Source organism: Vulpes vulpes, chromosome 13 (assembly GCF_048418805.1).
Source record: "Vulpes vulpes isolate BD-2025 chromosome 13, VulVul3, whole genome shotgun sequence".
NCBI lineage: Eukaryota > Metazoa > Chordata > Mammalia > Carnivora > Canidae > Vulpes > Vulpes vulpes.
Genome location: NC_132792.1, coordinates 128,424,593 through 128,442,913, shown reverse-complemented (window position 1 = coordinate 128,442,913; position 18,321 = coordinate 128,424,593). Strand labels below are relative to the sequence as shown.

At 36.7% G+C, this 18,321-nt stretch overlaps 1 protein-coding gene across 2 annotated transcripts in view; it reads left to right on the top strand.

Annotated features, from left to right (window-relative positions):
• The window catches only part of FMN2 (formin 2), a 363,611-nt gene that overhangs the window by 332,274 nt on the left and 13,016 nt on the right, over positions 1-18,321 (top strand). The gene's annotated exons all lie outside the window — the stretch shown is intronic.

Here is an 18,321-nt window from a genome sequence, read left to right as displayed (position 1 = left end):
CTCAACCTGGGATATCAAGTCAAACAGGGTGCTAAGAACTGGCAAAATTTGGAGTTTGAATAAGAAAGGTTGGCATACAAGCTATGATGCTACAGAGAATAGCTGGGGAGATGGTTTGCCAGGACCACCGTCTGGTAAAACAACTTCTGTGATGAGGAAACCACACAAAAGTAGACCATGTAAGTGGAGTGGAACAACCCTGCTGAGATGATAAACCTACTCACCTCAAAAGATCAGTAGCAGAGACTGTATGAAGGTAAGATGAATCATTTTTTGTTTTATTTTGTTTTTGCTCAATTCATAAGATATTGTCCAAATTTCACCATTTGTATTAAGATTTCTGCCAGATGTCACCAAGAAGCAGATGATCAATATTTTTTAAAAGAACTTCCAGGATTCTTGTAGAATTACACCACATTTCCTAAAGTAAATTTTTCAGGATTGAAAGAAAATTTTTTTCTCTTAAATATATGAAATAAAGTCTCTGTCACTGATTATGAAATTCCATAGAGACATATTAAATATTAATTCAGGAGGAAAGCTAGCCCTCCCAGGACAGCAGCCCCAAATAGTTGGGTCTATCAGGAGAATGAAAATGAAACACGATCAGCACTGTAAGCCAAACCCTAACACTGAACCAATTAGTGTACTTTCCAACATCCCTACACTAACAATGACTTTGCTTTAGATCTTTAGAAAACTTAACATCCTAAGGGACTTTGTTCATCATACCACGAAATTCCACAATTTCTGCTTGTTGTCTTCCTTACATACAGAACTGTGATTATCCACCTAACTGTGATTATCCATTATCATTATCCATTATCATTATCATTGTATCCATCATCATACATCCTTAAATAAGATGAAATTTGCTGGCATATATTGAGTGCACAAACTGCTATGAGCGCTAACTCATATAATTCATTACTTAGATTCCATAGAGTTATCATAGAAGAAACTTTACCTCAGTGACTAGTAGATGGAAAAAGAGAGTGGTCTGAACAGAAGGGAAAATAAGCATCCACTCTAAAGATAATGAGAGTATTCTACTTAAAAGTGGTTCATTAGGGGTTAACCTAAGAGATACAATTTTAGTCAAAAGTCCATGCAGGTAAGATAGGAGAGATAATTGCTGAAATATAAGCACATTAAATTGTCATTCATGTCCTTCAAATTTAGCTATATATTATCTTTGTGGGGTTTTTTGTTTGCTTTTTGATTTTGTTTTTTTGTTTGGTTTGTTTTTGTTTTTGTTTGTTTGTTTTTGTTTTTACAGAGCAAGGGCTGTCAGTTTGGAAAATTGTAAAGAGGAATCTTTTTTTTTTACTGCAGCCCAGCACCTACAATATCCCTTCATGTCCCTCACTGGTTCCCATTGGCCTCCTTGCATCTCTAATCTCAGTTTATTCCCCCGGAAAAGGGCCAACAGCTCAGTCACATCAATGTACAAATCTGACAGATGAGTATTCCTTTTTCTTTAAAAAGATATTTATTTATTTATTTACTTATTTACTTATTTATTTATTTATTTATTTATTTATTTATTTATTTATGGGAGAAAGGGAGATAGACAGAGAGAGAACATGAGCAGGGGGAGAAGCATAGGGAAGAAGGACAAGTAGACTCTGCACTGAGTGCAGAGCCTGGCATGGGGCTCAATCTCATGACCTGAGATCATGACCTGCACTGAAATCAAGAAGTTGGATGCTCAGCTGACTGAGCCACCCAGGTGCCCCCGACAGATGAGTATTTCACCATGTACACCTATTTGCTTGTGGCTGGGGCTAGAGAATGAGAGTGGAAGTAAGGAGAGGTCAGCATCCACAAGATAAGACTGGTAGAGCTGTAGTTTTGGAGTAACTATTCTGCTAGCACATCAGGGAAGTAAGTAAATCATAGCAAGGCTGGCATATTCCTATGGTGGCACCCCTGGAGATCCTAGGGCAAGAAGGTAGGTAGACACTCTCATTGTAGTTTGCCTTTACTCTGTACATGAGTACGTGAGTTGGTGAGACGCCATCTCAGGGGGTTGTTGAAACTGACCAATTCAGTTACACAACTCTCCAGTGATACCCAGTCTCATCTAGCCTGTGCTCCATGAGGTAGAGTTGTGTCTCTAGGTAACACATTGATACCAATCCACTGTTCCATGATATTTTATGCATTTAACATAACCAAAACTAGCTTTTCTTTACCGAGTATCTCATAAAATCAAACAGATGCTTCCTATGCTTGTCATGTCCCAGGACTATGCTGTGGCTTTTTTGACCCAACCCTTGGTTGATTTTGCTTTTTGATGCAAACTTTGGTGACTTCGCTCACCCCTTGGTGGCAGTGTTGTGATTTGGCAGATTACAAGTGCTCTTCACTGTAGACTTCTCATCATTCACTATCGTTTGCTTTATTTAAGAGCTAAGGAGGACTATGTGGCAGGTGAGCCAGTGCTTCTTTGCCCTTTAACTTCTGAAATATATTATACCTCCTGGCAAATAGCTGCTTTGATAAGCAAGACCATTGGTCTGACTCATCTGTAGAGAAACTTTGTCCCTTTCCTTTAATATAGGACCAGTGACACAATTTCCAGGAAACAGTGCTAAATGAAAACATTGGGCCCCTTTTTCAAAAATTAATAAACAATTTCAAAACAGGAAGTACAGAGCCCTTCCAAAAGTGTGCAAACAACACCCATGAAGCCAGCTTTGCCCTAGTGTAAGCTTTGTATCATATTTTCTGTAGGTAAATGGAAGGATATTTTAGGAATGCTTCATACCCTCAGACATCAATTGGAAATGGGATGTGGTCAGTTAAGGGTCTTACACTTCTGGTACAGTCTGTGTTGATCTGAGTAGAGCTTCACATAGCACTAACTTCAAGCACTTAAAATGGGATGTTGTTCTGCAACCTGATTGTTCCCTCCTCTGTACCCTGTATTTATTATCTGCATATTTTGTTTAGTCAGTTTTATACTATGATAATGCCTAATGATGTGTCTGTTTTTATTTTATACCATAACCATTTTGATATTTGCATTTTAGTCTTTATTTCCCAATGAGATGTTTCACATCTTCATTTCTGATGTAGCTCTCCCTGTCATTAAGTCGGAGTGCCTTTCCACTCTTCTGATCTCCATAAATATTTGCTGATTTGACTAGTTACATCATTGTATTTGACACAGACACAGGAATAAGAACTTAGGTTATGAAGTAATGAACATGCTTTTCTACATACCTTAAGCTTATCATTGTAAGTAATAAAAAAATACCATTCCAAATACTTTAGGCAAAAGGAAAGGCATTGTTTAGATAGTCAAACCACAGAAGGGCAGGGATGGAACTTGTGTGTGGATTGCCTGAATACAGAAATTCTAACTGCAGTCTGTGGGAATTGGTCAGATGTGTCCATGCCTATCTCTCATGATCTGTCTTAATAAGTGTTCTCTTTCATCCTGCTTCCTCTTCTTCTCCCTCTCTCTCTTTCTCTCACTCTGATTCTCATGTTCTCACTCTCTCCCCCTCTCATCTCCCTACCATCACTCTCCTTTGTGGTTTATCCTAGTTTCCAAGCCAGGCTATTCCTTTAAGGGTGGCCCCATGGCCACTGGTCACAGCCATGACTCACATTCTCACAGCCCAGTAGGAGAGAGCACTCTCCACAATCTAGAAAAATTCCAAAGAAGAACTCCAGATGAGTTGTGCCCAGTTCTGGATCAGGCACTGTGGTCAGAGATTTGGAGTACTATTGTTCAGCAATTCACAAACCCTGTTGTACAGCCAGAGAGGAGGGCTGCCATGATTGACATTCTCCTTCATTGCAGTCACTGGAGTTAGGTAGGGAAGAGCAATTTCTAAAAAAAGTAAATAATATTATTATTACCCAAATTTATTAAGCCTTTAAAAATAACCTGTGTAATTAGCAGAATGTCTTAGCATGGTAGAAAGAAACCTGAATGGTTTCATGATATAGTTGAATGTTTACTTTCCACTGTTCCTTGATCTAATTTGGAATTCACAGACTGACTATCTTTAAAGTTGTAAATCCTGTAAGAATATTTCTTATCCTATAATTTCTCTTTGGTTCTTATTATAGAGTGGTAGTAACTTTGTGTTTTCTGGCTTTGTCCTGATGATTCCTATGATTGAGTAAATGTATTTTTTGAATTGGTGAATTTCTACACATCCATGAAAGGTCTTAAAAAGGTCTGCTCTCTTTCTAATTGATGTGGTTTGGAAAACATGAGGATTTTTATGTTAGTTCTTCCACTTACCCGCCTAGTCATAGAAAGCCATAGTGTCCTAAACTGCAAAATGGAAATAGTAATATCTCTCTTGAGGCATTATTGTGTACACTAAGTGAGATAATGTATTTAGAGTATACAACACAGTATCTACATGCCAAATGCTCAATCGTTCTTCCTCTATCATTTAATATAAATGATTTCCTGATCATAACTACCTACAAATGTAACATATTGTTAAAGCATGTTAAGAATGTATTCAGTGGATACAAGGCATTTTTGTGATTCAGTTACTTTTTGGTTAGGTAAAATGTTTTGATTTTTAGTCCAAGGGAAAACTTGTTCAAGAATGTTCACACAGTCCACCCCTCCATTATTTATATCATGCTATGCAAAAGAATTCCTGTTTTAATGCTTTTAGACAAGTGACCCATTGGTTTTGTCATGAGTCAGAAAATGTGTTTTTTTCATATACTTGGAACTAGGCGCATACAATTGTTAATAAGAAACCCTTCTCTAAAAAGAAATCTAGACTTGTTATCACTGAACAGCCCAAAACATATGAAAAATCATTTCAAAAAATGAACTCAACTATATCCAGAAGGTGAGATAAACCAACATTTACTCTGCTAAACATCTCTCCAAAAGGCTCACAGAGCACAGTGTTAATATGGCAGGAAATGGGCAGTCCTTATCTCTTTTATTTTCAGGTAGGCAGTAGCATTAGTATCACCTAGCTGCCAATGAGGCCCTACGGAGCTTGAACAATAAGAGTTTTATTAATTAGAGGAAAGAAGTATGGATTGATTGGGAATACTTGTGCTTTTTGACCTTGATGGGATTGTGGTTCTTGGAGAAGATAGTGGGGCCCAAAAACAACTCCACTTCTCACTGTTTTGTTCTGTTGTAAGTGGCCTTTAGTTTTTTGGCAGTCTTTGGCTATGTAAAATTATTTGTAATTATTCTCACATTCCATATGGAGGAGTTTTCACTATGCATAAGAGACACTCCGTGCAATTGGTGACACGAGCTAACAACCTAGCCAGGTATGGTGTTATATGCAGTGGGAGAAACTGGGGGCAGGAGTTAATTCTGTCCAGAGGATTTATGACAAGGAGACTGGAGTTGGACTAGGATTTTCACAGGCAGTCCAGTGTGGTAAGGGCATTGTAGGCAAGATAATGTGGCTCTGGCAACTGTACCTCAAACCCCATAGTGTGCAGTGTAGCCTATCAAAATTTTGTTTAGTGGGCTTAAGACATTTTAATTTAATAAATCAGTTGTGACATTAGGAAGGGTTATGTTTAAAGTATTGTCTAACTTAATTTACAGGTTTATTTCATTTTGAGACAGGTAGTCTTTGATAACCCAGGAGAAAGGATAACTACTCCTCTAATTTGTGCAAGCAGTTGGTAATCAGGTCTGGTTTCTGCCCAGCTTAAATCTGCAATTAGAGGGAAAGGATTTCAATGCTTGGCTTTAGAAGGTTATGCATTAAATTGGAGAGCACCTCATGCCATGTTAACGTTCCTGTTTCCATAATTTATATTTAAGTGAGCTGTATGTTCAGATTTAAGTTGGACATTATTAGTGTAGAAAGAAGTGACCGTTATAAACGATTGAAAATAAAACTGAAGAATTGAGGTAAGGGAGGAAGGTTTATTGTTATATAATAACGTATTTGCTGAATACCTAGATGAAATTGCCTCTTGGACTGCATTGTTGCATTGCAGCATTAAATGAATTTATCCAACCATTTACCCCTTTAATTGAGCCACCAGTGTCTAGAAAAACAACACAAAGAAATTCTCTTCCTACTTCTGTCTTTTTATAGCAGAAACTTTGGCACAAAAGCTGACAAACAAGATAGAATCATGGCTAAGGGGACCTGAGAAAGTGTAGGAAATGTGATCTGAAGGAGTAATTAATATGCATTAAGACATAATAGATGATTCATTTATTTATTAATTTATTCAAAGTTACTTTTGTCCTACTGTGTGCTGGCCAAATTTTCTGGCGATATGGTTCTTACCCTTTAGTTAGAAAAGCAGACAATTTAAAAACCCACAATTTTAAATTATAGGTTCAAATTAGTGCTATGAGGAAAATAATGAGCCATTTTTGCAAAGCAAAAAGCAGAAGAGGTTCATTTAGAAAGTGTGGTCAGAGGAGGCCTTTCTGAAGAAGCAACATTTATGCTGACACTTGAAGAATTTGTGAGAGCGGCTATGTTAAGGGGCAACACAGTATATGAGCCTGCCAGGCAGAGATGTAGGAAGTTCAAGATAATATGACAAAAAAGATCGGGTGGACTCCAAGAAAGATGAAAGTGATGAGATGAATTAATGAAATAGGCCTTGTGGATCATGGTAAGAGATTGACTTCTATTATGAATGCAATAGAAAAATCATCAAAAGGGTTCTTAGAAAGGGAATAACCTGATGTGATTCATGTAATGAAAAGATTATTAATTCAAATGTGTAATAAATTGGACAGTGGTATTGAGAAACAAGTTAGGAAATTAGGATAGTAGGCCAGGTGAAAGATGTGATGTTGTGGACCAGGGGGAAGGTGACAGAAAGGAGAGGAAATGGGTGTGTTGGATATATAATTTGGAGGTATACCTATACAAACTTGCTATTTGCAGATTACAGCCTCTACTAGTTATAGAGGGTCAGAAAATTCTAAGTGTCAGCTCAGATACTGACAAGCTCATGTTAGCCAGGATGTTAGAGATCAAGAATGCAAACTTTCCCTTTCTCTTCTAAAATGATTTTCAAAGGCAAGGTTAGGGAAAGATGTGAAACCTCAGATATTAGGAAATTCACTTTCCAAAACTTAGTTCTCCAAGAATGATGTAAAATCATAAGGTGAACGTAGGATGGAAAAGATCTTTGCATTTCTTCTTCATCTTGCCATGTTCCAAGACATGTTTTTTAAATCTTAGAAAATCCTTTCTCAAAAGCTTCATGTTCAAAAATGGAAGAAACTCACCCTCAGAATCTCTGGTTCCAGCTCCCCATCAAAGAATCAGAACTAAGAGCCAAGAAAGTAGCCTGTCCAAAGATATTTTTGCTTTGAAAAGGATTTAAACATTGAGGTACCTTCCAGTAAATTTGTAGAGACTTGTAAAGTTATCTGAGCAATTATTAATTTCTCTTCAGCGTTTGCTAAAAATAGTTTTTGACGTCTTAGCAAAGTTTGTAGTAAAACCGTTTTGGATCAAAATATACTTTATGGAGGAGATATTTCAAATTACCCATTAAAAATAACATCATGTAGCTTATATGGGCTGAAAACAATTTCTATATAAGCTGTTCCTTTACAAGCAAGATGGTATTTTTAAGGGGTCACTTTAAGTTTTGTTAGGATATTCTTAAACAATGTCATGATTATAATCTGCTAGAGGAGGAGATCTAGATCTGCTAGATTTGTATAACGTCAAATTAACAAAATCTTAAGTTTGTGTGGGCTTCTGCTAGAGCCTGGATTTTTAAGATAGTGACAAATTTTAGAAGCCAGAGGCTCCCCACAATTCATTCTCACTATAATGCTCTCCATACTGACTCTGACCTTTTTAAGCAAGGGAATTCCACCTGCTTTGCTTCAGGATTCCACTCTCAAGACACTACTCCTGTTCCCATTAGTGATAGTGAAGCTTTAGAGAAATGAGAAATGCTTCTTAAAAATTTGGGATTCTAAGGTAAATAATGGATAGTCATAGACTAGTCATGAGAGGTAAAGATGGAAGAGATTGTCTTCACAATGTTTTAGGTATTGGTCTCTACAACAGATTTGAAGTTGATGGCAAAGTTTAGACCAAGATATGTCAGCAGTTATTATATTTGACAAATAGCAATTAACTTACTTGGTTTTGCTGCTGAAGTCTGGTTGATTTAGAAGCAACTGTGAGAAGGCATCAAACTCAATTTTAAAAGAAATCATTTGTGAAAGCATGTGCTGAGTTTATATGTATGTGTAGTGGAGGGGGGACAGGGTATGTGTGGAAGGACCCCAAAATGGAGATCAGTACTGAAGAAATTTAAGAGTGTGTATTTTAATATAGGGCACATAAAAGAAATTAGATAATATTTGTATGTCTTTGTGGAGAGGAAATGGAGAATGTTCTTAAGCATGTAGAATGGCTAATAAACACATGAAATGATGCTCTGTATCATCATCCTTCATGGTAATGTAAATCAAAACCCCAAAGAGACGCATGCTCATTATGATGGCTATACACAAAAAAAAAAAAAAAAAAAAAAAAAAAAAAAAAAAGCAGGCAATAGCAAGTGTTAGGGAAGATGAGGAGAACTTGTGAAACTCTCACACTGCTGGTGGGAATGTGGCAATGGTTCAACCACTTTGGAAAACGGTTAGGCATCCCCTAAGAAAATTAAACCTGGAGTTACTGTGGAACCCAGGAACTTCTTCCTAGGTTTATACCAAAGAGAAGTAAAAGCGTACATCCACCCAAATGCTTGTACACATGTGATCATGGCAGCATCATTCATAATATCCAAAAGATGGAAACTACTCAAATGTCCATCAACTGATGAGTGGATAAATAAAATGTGAATATTACAATGGAATATTATTTGGCAATAAAAAGAAATGGAGCACTGATACATGTGCCATGAATGAGCCTTGAAAATAAGAAGACAGTCACAAAAGGCTATATATCGTATGATTTGATTTATATGAAATGTCCAGAATTGTCAAATATATAGGGTCTGAAAGTAGATTAGTTGTGTCAGGGGTTGAGGGAGAGGAGAGGGATCGTTAGTGAAGTTTCTTTGGAATATATGGGATGTTCTAGAATTAGATGGCTGCACAACCCTGTGAATATACTAAAAGAAACATTGAATGTCCACTTTAAATGGGTAAATTTTACAGGATGTTAATAACTCAATAAGCCTTTATTTTTTAAGAAAATAGATCTCTCACATCAGAGCTCTAATCATAAACACAGACCACATAAGTCTTTTAACTACTAACATGAACATTAGCTAAATCAAAAATAGAGAGATAAAAAAAAAAAAAATAGAGAGATAAATCTGTTGGCAAAATCTGTAAAAAAAAAAAAAAAGAAAAAGAAAAAATTGTATAGCTCGGTTCAAAATCAGAAAGGCCCCCATCAATTTAGATGATTAATAATTTATAATAACTTGACTCTAGTGATGAAATGAACTAGTGCTTTTTCTATGTAAATCCATTTCAGGAAATCACAAGTCATGTTAAAAATACACACAATGTAATAGATATTGTGTGTGTTTATGTATGTGTGTATTTTGAAATTATTCATCTACTGCAAATAAACATTTTTTTCAAATCTTATCTCCATGGGAGGGGATTGTCAAGTTTTCCTAACTTATATTTCTGATGAAGTGATCTACAAAAATAGTAGATATAATAAATGGTTAAAAAAAATGAAAAGGGAAAGAAAAAAGAAAGAAAAGGGAAAGAAATTTGTGTTTGCTATGGGGTAAAGCCTCATGTCTTTCACTTCTGTCTTGTTAACCCTTCCTTCACCCTTTTGCTGTAATGTCTCCAGCCCTTTCCTGGTCTTTTTAGTGCTCATTCAGGACTCTACTCCTCAGGCCTTCTGGCCAATGTGCTGCTCAAGGTTTTTGCTTCTGCTTGTCATAAACAGTTGGGTTAGCAGTGCGAATCATGGGCAGCTGCTAGGTCACGAGTGGAATTTTGACCCATGGAAAGAAGACATTTCTTTAAGGCAGACAGTAATAAGGACAAACCATTGATATGGTGCACCTTAGCCAATGGGCACTCAGTGAAAACCAACCCTGTTGATGCCGAAGAACTAGCTGTGGAATTATAATGTGGTCTTGGATATTGCCATTTCCAGTCAATTCAAGTGTCTATCAATTGAACAACTGTCATGGCAAATTGGTATCACATAAGCTTGGATTCTTTGGTTTATATAGAAAGCTGTTGTTTACCATTTGCTCCTCCTTAAAAGGACCTTCAGATCAATGTTCTCATCATCATCATTTTTGTTATTTTATGCATATTATAATTTCACTTCTAATTCTAATGCTCTTAAAGTTTTAGGAGCTATGGTTTTGTAATTTTTAAGACTAATAATGTAACAGAACTATAAAATGAAAATTGCATCATACCTAAATATAATTCCTAAAATGGTAATTTTTTTGCAGTTTAGGTTTTCTAATTATAATATTATCAATATATAAATACATGGAGAGTTTGCTTATTCCTTTCGAATGTTGTGTTATGTGAAACCTGTGAGCATTTATTTTATTTTATCTCATTTCATTGCATTCCATTGGGATTTATTTTGCTTTTGTCTCCTGAATAGACACTGTAAAAAAATACTTAGAATCCTTGATGCCTTGGATGTCTTTCTAAGTTTGAGAACTGTATTTAATCAATTTCATCTATCATTTTATCTTATTGAATAATGTTAAACATTCTCTAAATAATCCATCAGCTTTGTCTCCATCCTCTTCCACACACCCCTGGACATGTTCCACCTCCAATTGATTATAAAGGTTGCCCTTCCTTTAGGAATAACAGACTGGCACCCGTGTGTCACACTCTATATCTAGATGAAAGAAAGTGTTCCTGGCCAACATGTCTCCACAGCTCATTGATCTCTCTCTGGAGAAAGGCTGGTATGTGTCCTTACAGATTCCTTCTTTGAGTGATTTAAAACTTGATGCTGAGCTATATAAAGTCCTGTTTAGATAGCTGTGCCTTACAGAATGAGGTTCACGCCACTTCTGCATTTACAGAAAGGGCACACAATCCTCTCCTACATGAGCTGCATCTCCTATTGCATTGTATGGAATTAAGTGATAGTTGCACTTGGCAAAGTAAAAACTAAGGCTCAGAGGAGAATCAAAGTATCTGGTGCACAGTCAGGAAGTAGACCTGCCATGTCCTTTGGAGGCAGATTCAAGCTCTCTGGCTTTTTATAAGGAAATAGTAATTTTCAGAAAGTAGCAATCTCCGAGGACAGAATTCTGGGTGTGTTGGTGGAGGCCATAGCTGTCTTGCAGCAAGCAGAGTGAACCCAGAGCCAAGAGGTCACGACTATCTCTTCCTGGGCTTCTCAATGTTGTTCTGTCGAGATGAGATAGGAAGTAAGAGATGAGATAATGGGAGAGTGCCCTGGAAGGAAAGGTGGCAGTGAGGTTAGAGAGGGCTCGATCCCCTGAGTTCCATTAACCTAAGATGACCCTCATCTCTACCAAATTAGAACTGGGGCAGTGGTGGGGCACCTGGGTGGCTCAGTGGTTGAGCATCTGCCTTTGGCTCAGGTCATGATCCCAGAGTCCTAGGATCGAATTCCGCATAGGCTCGCCATAGGGAGCCTGCTTCTCCCTCTGCCTATGTCTCTGCCTGTCTTTCTATCTCTCATGAATAAATAAATAAAATCTTTTTTAAAAAATTAAAGAACTGGGGCAGAAGTGTCTTTGATTTAGTATTCCATCAGGGTAATCTTGTGTCATAGTCATGTGTAGCAGAAGCCAGTAATAAGACATAAGTGCAGCTTTTTAATTTTTAAAAAAAATATCTTTTGAATTTTTTAAAGATTTATTTATTTTATACATATAAATAGAGAGAGAGAGGGCACGAGCACAAGCATGTGGTGGGGGAGGGTCAGGGGAAGAGAAACTGGCTCCCCACTGAGTGTAGAGCCCAACCCAGAGCTGTCTTATGCCCTGAGATCATAACCTGAGCTAAAATCAAGAGTTGGATGCCTAACTGACTGAGCCACCCAGGTATCCCCAGCTATTCTATCTTTTTTAATAAACAAAATAATCTATCATCATAATAATGAATTAGTACTTTATTCCATATATTTAAGCCCTATTAATATTCTTCTATTGTTTTTATAATATGGGCATCTAAGGTGGGCTGCATTTACCATCACTTTGAAAAATGATAAAACTTAAAATTATGCCATATTACATAAGCATTCATACTTTTTTAAAAGAGTGTATTTAATACTCATGTCTTTTAGGCTTTGTAATATTATGGTTTATAATAAGAAATATGTATTTGATCTTCAGCTGAATTTTTGGCACAGAGTCCCTAAAACATGTGGGATTTCCTAAGTGATGAGAGTTATAAAGATGTCTTCTGTTATATTATCAGGTGGCTTTTAGAAAGCCCTTGGGTCACATAAGGATGAACAGGGAACCAAACTTGTGATGAGAGGGTTGAAACTTTCTGTCTTATCCCCTGACCTCTGGAAAAGGAAGAGAGACTGAATCAATCACCAATGGCCAATGATTTAATTAATCATGCCTATGTAATAAAGCTTCCATAAAATCCCAAAAGGACCCACACATCTTGCTCTATGCCTCTTTTTCACTGGGCTCTTCTGAGTTCAAACCTTTTATAATCAACTGGTGATCTAGTAAGTAAAATGTTTCTTTGAGTTCTATGAGCTGTTTTAACCAATTAATTGAACCCAAAGAGGGGGTTATTCTAACCTTTCATCTCTAGCCTGTGATTCAGAAGTACAAGGACAACCTGGACTTGCCATTGGCGTCTGAAGGGTGGTGGAGCAGTCTTGTGAGGCTGAGCCCTCAACCTGTGGGATCTAAAGCTATCTCTAGGTCAGAATTGAATAAATTGCTTGGTGGTATGAGAAAAACCCACAGGTCAGAATTAGTATCTTTATCAGAGACCTTCATTTAGAATTTAAAATATCCAAAAGTAGGAGTTTGCCTGTGAGAATCTCTAGGCTTTAATATCTAAACTTGAATTTGTCATATAGTATATGGAGATCAGCCTCTAAAATTTGTCAGGTGAGGAAAAGGGAAGGAGTAGCAGTACTAACTCTTTAAAATATTCTAATTATCATTATACATTTAGGTAATACATATATTGCGAGGATAAAACATCAGAAATAAAAGCATATTCATAGTTTTTCTTAACTTTATTTAAAAAAATTAACCTCTTTGGTTCAAAGGGGTGAACATTGGCCTAGGGGTGAACATTTTGATAAAATTCCATTTGGCCACATTAAAGTTTTCCAAATGTATGGGGGAGGTAAATGAGATGAAGAATAGTTACAAGAAGTGTATTTCAGCAGGTAAGAGAATTTCAGATGCTCACAGGTAACTTAAAAGCTTTCATTTCGAAAGTCCTAGATGTAATCAATGTATTCTTAAATTCATGTGTTGTTTTTAGGGCAGAAATACTCTTAATTCTGTATTGAGTTTGTACATGGGTTTATTTTTTATGGTCTCTATTAATTTTTTTAATATTTTCATTTTACAAGGACCAAATAAAAGAATCATTTCAGAGTACTAGAGCATGAACTAGAAGCTAGAGAATGCTGATGGACTAATTAGATAAAAAAGTCGAAAGGCAATTGTTTTTTAATATCATAGATAAATGACTAGATGGCTGAACAGGTGGATGGGCTGTGGATCGAGAGTTACTGGAAATTGCACATAAAACCATTCAGGAAAAAAATAGAAATCCAAATAAGTAAAAATGATGTTATTATGAAGAAAGCTTAAATTGACTCCTATTTTTTTAAAAGCTTTCTACTTCATCTATCATTAATAAAGAAAAAGAACTCACAGCATACTTTACCAGTAGTTATGGTCTATTACTGTGTCCCTAACATTCACATGAGATTCAAGAACCATGCACAACCACTTAGCTTAAGAGAGACAAGAATGGGACCATCAGAGAGCTAGTGGATCATAGTAAAAAAGGAAAAAAATGTGCTGACTTCAATAAAATATATATTTCAGCATTTGCAGGTAGTTACTAAAAACAAATTTCCTAGTAATGCTGATCAAAGAAAAATTAAGAATTAAGTGTTCACATCCAAATTCTCAATTATTAGTGTCCATTTCCTATTTTCCACCTGAGGGTATAACGAATTCCCTAACAGGGATAATAGAGTTCACAAACGCTGAGAACAAGTATTATTACAGATTTGGCTTTATTCATTCATAGTTTTATAGTTCAGAGCCATAATCCCTTGTCTACAATTTGGAGATCCAGAACACCTCTGACATCAAACATTTTTTCATAAGTTTTTGGCAAACTCAATTTATGTGAGACTATTTATGAACTTTTTATTCATCCCACTTACTATGAATGTTCATATGTCTACTGCAGAAATGGTAACATGTTTGATTACTTCATGCTATGTCAGACCCATTTGGTAGTGTTATGTACCATCTTTCTGTCTGAAATTAGAAGGTTCTGAATTCTGTAATCCAACTGGCCCCAGAAGTTTGGGGTAAAGGATCACAGAATGAAGAGTTATCTGGCTGACTGAGCACTGTATTCACTAGTCCTAATTCTACTCCTTCTCAAACACACAAATAAATCCAATCCTTTGTCCATGTAATGGGTCTTCACATTTAAGGTTAGCTATGAAAATACTATCAAGTTCTCCATCACCATGATAGAACATTTGTGGTTCTTTCCATTGTTCTAGAATCTCATCCATTCATCCATTCATGGATGGAGCTTCCTGCCCAGCCTGGGCCACATCATCTCTTATTCCTGCTGTGCCCTTACTGGCATTACACAACCATTATGTCTTACACAACCAATTATACTTCTTAACACTCCCAGTATCAGCAAGGCCATACCCTTCACCTTTCTTGCTCTAGGAGAAATTTCCTAGCAGGGCTATTTAAAAATCCGTGTTCTCCAGCCTAAGGTAGCTTCTCTAAGGAATGGAGATTCTGAGATAAATCCTGGGAAACATGAGGGGGATGAGAAGTCAAGAATGCTTTTATGCAACTTTTAATTGTCCTTTATAATTGTTCCCTGCGGTGCCTTCTACTTTCTTCCAACTCTGAACACCATTTCTGCATTCTTCACTGTGAACTTATGACTTGTCCGCATGTTTTACTGAGGTCATTCAACAAGAATTTATTAAGTGGTTACTATATGCCAGGCACTGGAGCTATAAACAAAACCAAATCCTGGCCTTCTGAATCTAAATTAACATACACTAGGAGGACTGATACAGACTTTGACAAAAAAATAAAGTAGGGTGAAGGAAAAAGCGAGTTGTAGGAGGTGGTGGTCTGACTATAAACAGAGACTTGAGGGTTGTGAGGGAATAAACTCGTGGATACTTGGAGACCGAACATTTCAGACAGAGAGAACAGCAAGTACAAAGCCTGAGGAAGGAGCATGTTTAGGGAGGAGGCTGAAGTTGCTGGAACAGAGTGAGCAAGGAGGGAGAAGTAGAAAGTAGGTATGGAAAGGGTGTGCCTGCCAGGCAGGGTGCAGAAGGGGCTTAATTAAGGAGGAGGAGCTTAAAAGAAGAACCATGTGAAATGCTGCTAGTATTCACATGAAGGAGGTGAGGACCAAGAAGTGACCTTGGAATTGGAACTGGAATTGATGGCATCCACAAAAATAGTCTATCCAGTGGCTGGGTACGGATGTCTGATGAGAAGGGAGCAGAAAAGTGGAGACAGTGAGCACAGGAACTTGTGCGTAGAAAGGGTCACAGAGAAAAGAAGTCCAGCTGGAGAGGAAGGTGAATTAGGGTTTTTTGTTTTTTGATGATGATGGGATAAACAGCATATTTTTAGCCGGATAGGAATAATCCAGGAGAGGAACTATTATGACCCTTATTCTCCCTTAATATGTGCATTTCCTTGATCCCATTCCTGCCTTGTATCTCCCACATCTTCCTCTTAATTAAGCCGTACTTCCTCTTGCATAATCCTAAAGCATCATGATATAAATAGCTTTCTGGTACTCTTTTATGAGTTTTACAGGGAGGAAATGTGATAAACTCTCTATAAACTAATTTCCATGTCTAATAGCCCTTGAATTCCTCCCCACGACAACAAAAAAAAAGTCTTTAAAAAATAGGATCCAAGTTATTCATACATGTCATCTTTTGCTAGAGAAGTGTCAAAACAAAAGCCATGGTGTATGTACCAGCAGCTTGAGTTTATATCTCACTAGCTATAATCAAAAATGTTTCTGAACCATATGCAAAAAAAATCACTGACATTAAGAAAATAACATGTGGAAAGAGTAAAACGATGTTTGCATGAAAAATGTCAAATGTAGTAAACACCATTATTCTCCTGCAATAAAAGATTAATTTTGCTGTCACATGTGATTTTGTTATAGTTTTGATCATCATGTATGACAGAAATTTGTTTTATTTGCTATCATAAATTTGTAGAACCAGGGATTGTCATTAGACCATTTTCTTAGGAAATCTAAAAATCTTCAATATATATAGAAAGAACATGGTCATTCTGTTGGGACTCAGATAAAGGGCACATCAGCTGAGCTACTTTTGTAAATTCCATGTAAATCCACATCTAATATAGAATTAAAATAGTCTCTATTGCAAGATCCATGAGAAAAACAAACTTCTTTTAATAAACCAGAGATTTGGGATCCCTGGGTGGCGCAGCGGTTCGGCGCCTGCCTTTGGCCCAGGGCGCGATCCTGGAGACCCGGGATCGAATCCCACATCAGGCTCCCGGTGCATGGAGCCTGCTTCTCCCTCCGCCTGTGTCTCTGCATCTCTCTCTCTCTCTCTCTCTCTCTCTCTCTGTGACTATCATAAATAAATAAAAAATTTAAAAAAAGAAAGAAAAAGAAAAAAAAAAAGAAAAAATAAATAAACCAGAGATTTGGGCAGCCTGGGTGGCTCAGCGGTTTAGTGCTGCCTTCAGCTCAGGTCGTGATCCTGGCGTCTCAGGATCAAGTCCCGTGTCAGGCTCCCCTCATGGAGCCTGTTTCTCCCTCTGCCTGTGTCTCTGCCTCTCTCTCTCTGTCTCTCATGAATAAATAAATAAAATCTTTAAAAAATAAATAAATAAACCAGAGATTTTAAATTAGTGATGAAAAATATGTGATGCGGAGTTTAAAAATCCTAGCATGTGTATGAACTCAAATATTCCTATTTTCAATGACTGCTGAAAGCTTATTGTCTAAGCATCTCAAAAAGTTCTAAATAGTACCTTCCAGATTTCTCAGCTTTTTCTGATGCCATGTTTAATTCCTGTGGAAGAACATGAAAAAAAAAAAAGAAAGGATACTCTTGGTTTGACAGAGTTTAGTTCAGCTTCTTTATTTACACAGTTGGAATGTGAACCTTGCTGTTGATTCCGTGAAGCAACTATATTTTCCTTCTTCAGTAGCACAGAACGTCAGCCTTTCCAGCACTTGCCACCTACTCCTGTTTAGTTCAGAGCATTGCAATGTGCTGCAATTAAGGAAATATGCTGACAATCCTGGATTTTTCAGACTTTTATGTCTGTATCAGATTAGGTCACCAATGAGCACCTGAACATACTTGAAGAGTGTGTTGACTTCCCTGTCTTCAGAAATGTCTTTACTGAGTTAATAGTTTAAAATATATATTGAAGAGTTGTGTAAAAAAGCCTCTTCCTTCTGTATTTTTTAGGTTAATACTGATTGCAATTCACATGCTTATTCAGAGAACTACATCAAAAATAATCTTCTAGAAATTAGAATCAAGAAAATGTGGTAGTAGCTTTGTTTTCTCCAGTCTTACACACTTTCCTTTTTCAAAGATGAACACTATAGCCTGTTGTGTTTCCACTGCTACTTTTCCTTGAGTAAAGTTCAAAATTTGTGCAATTATAGTACTTCTCCCCAGTATGTAATAAAATACATGTACCCATTTTTCTCAATAGTTTCTCTTCTCAAAAATCACGTTGAACTGCCACACTTTATATGTTCAGGGTTGTAAAAGATTCAGTCTTTAAGAATCAAATGCTTCTAAATATATAAATGATAAATATAAATTAATATAGCAAGTGGAAATATATAAGTATATGATAAATATATACATGGAAATAAATAGAAGCTATCAATGGTTATGTATTTCGTTTTACCTATGGATTTGGGTAGTAAAAGGCAAATTTCGGTGGTTAAAACCAAACTGTGAAGGTTGATTTTCTTAGTTTGACTGGATTTGAACCACAGCCCTGCCACAAATTGGTATATGGCCCCAAGCAAGTAATTTGACCATTTTAGGTTTCAGTTTCCTCATTGTAGAAGTTGGGAAACAATAGTATCTACTCCATGGGATTATTATTCTCCTC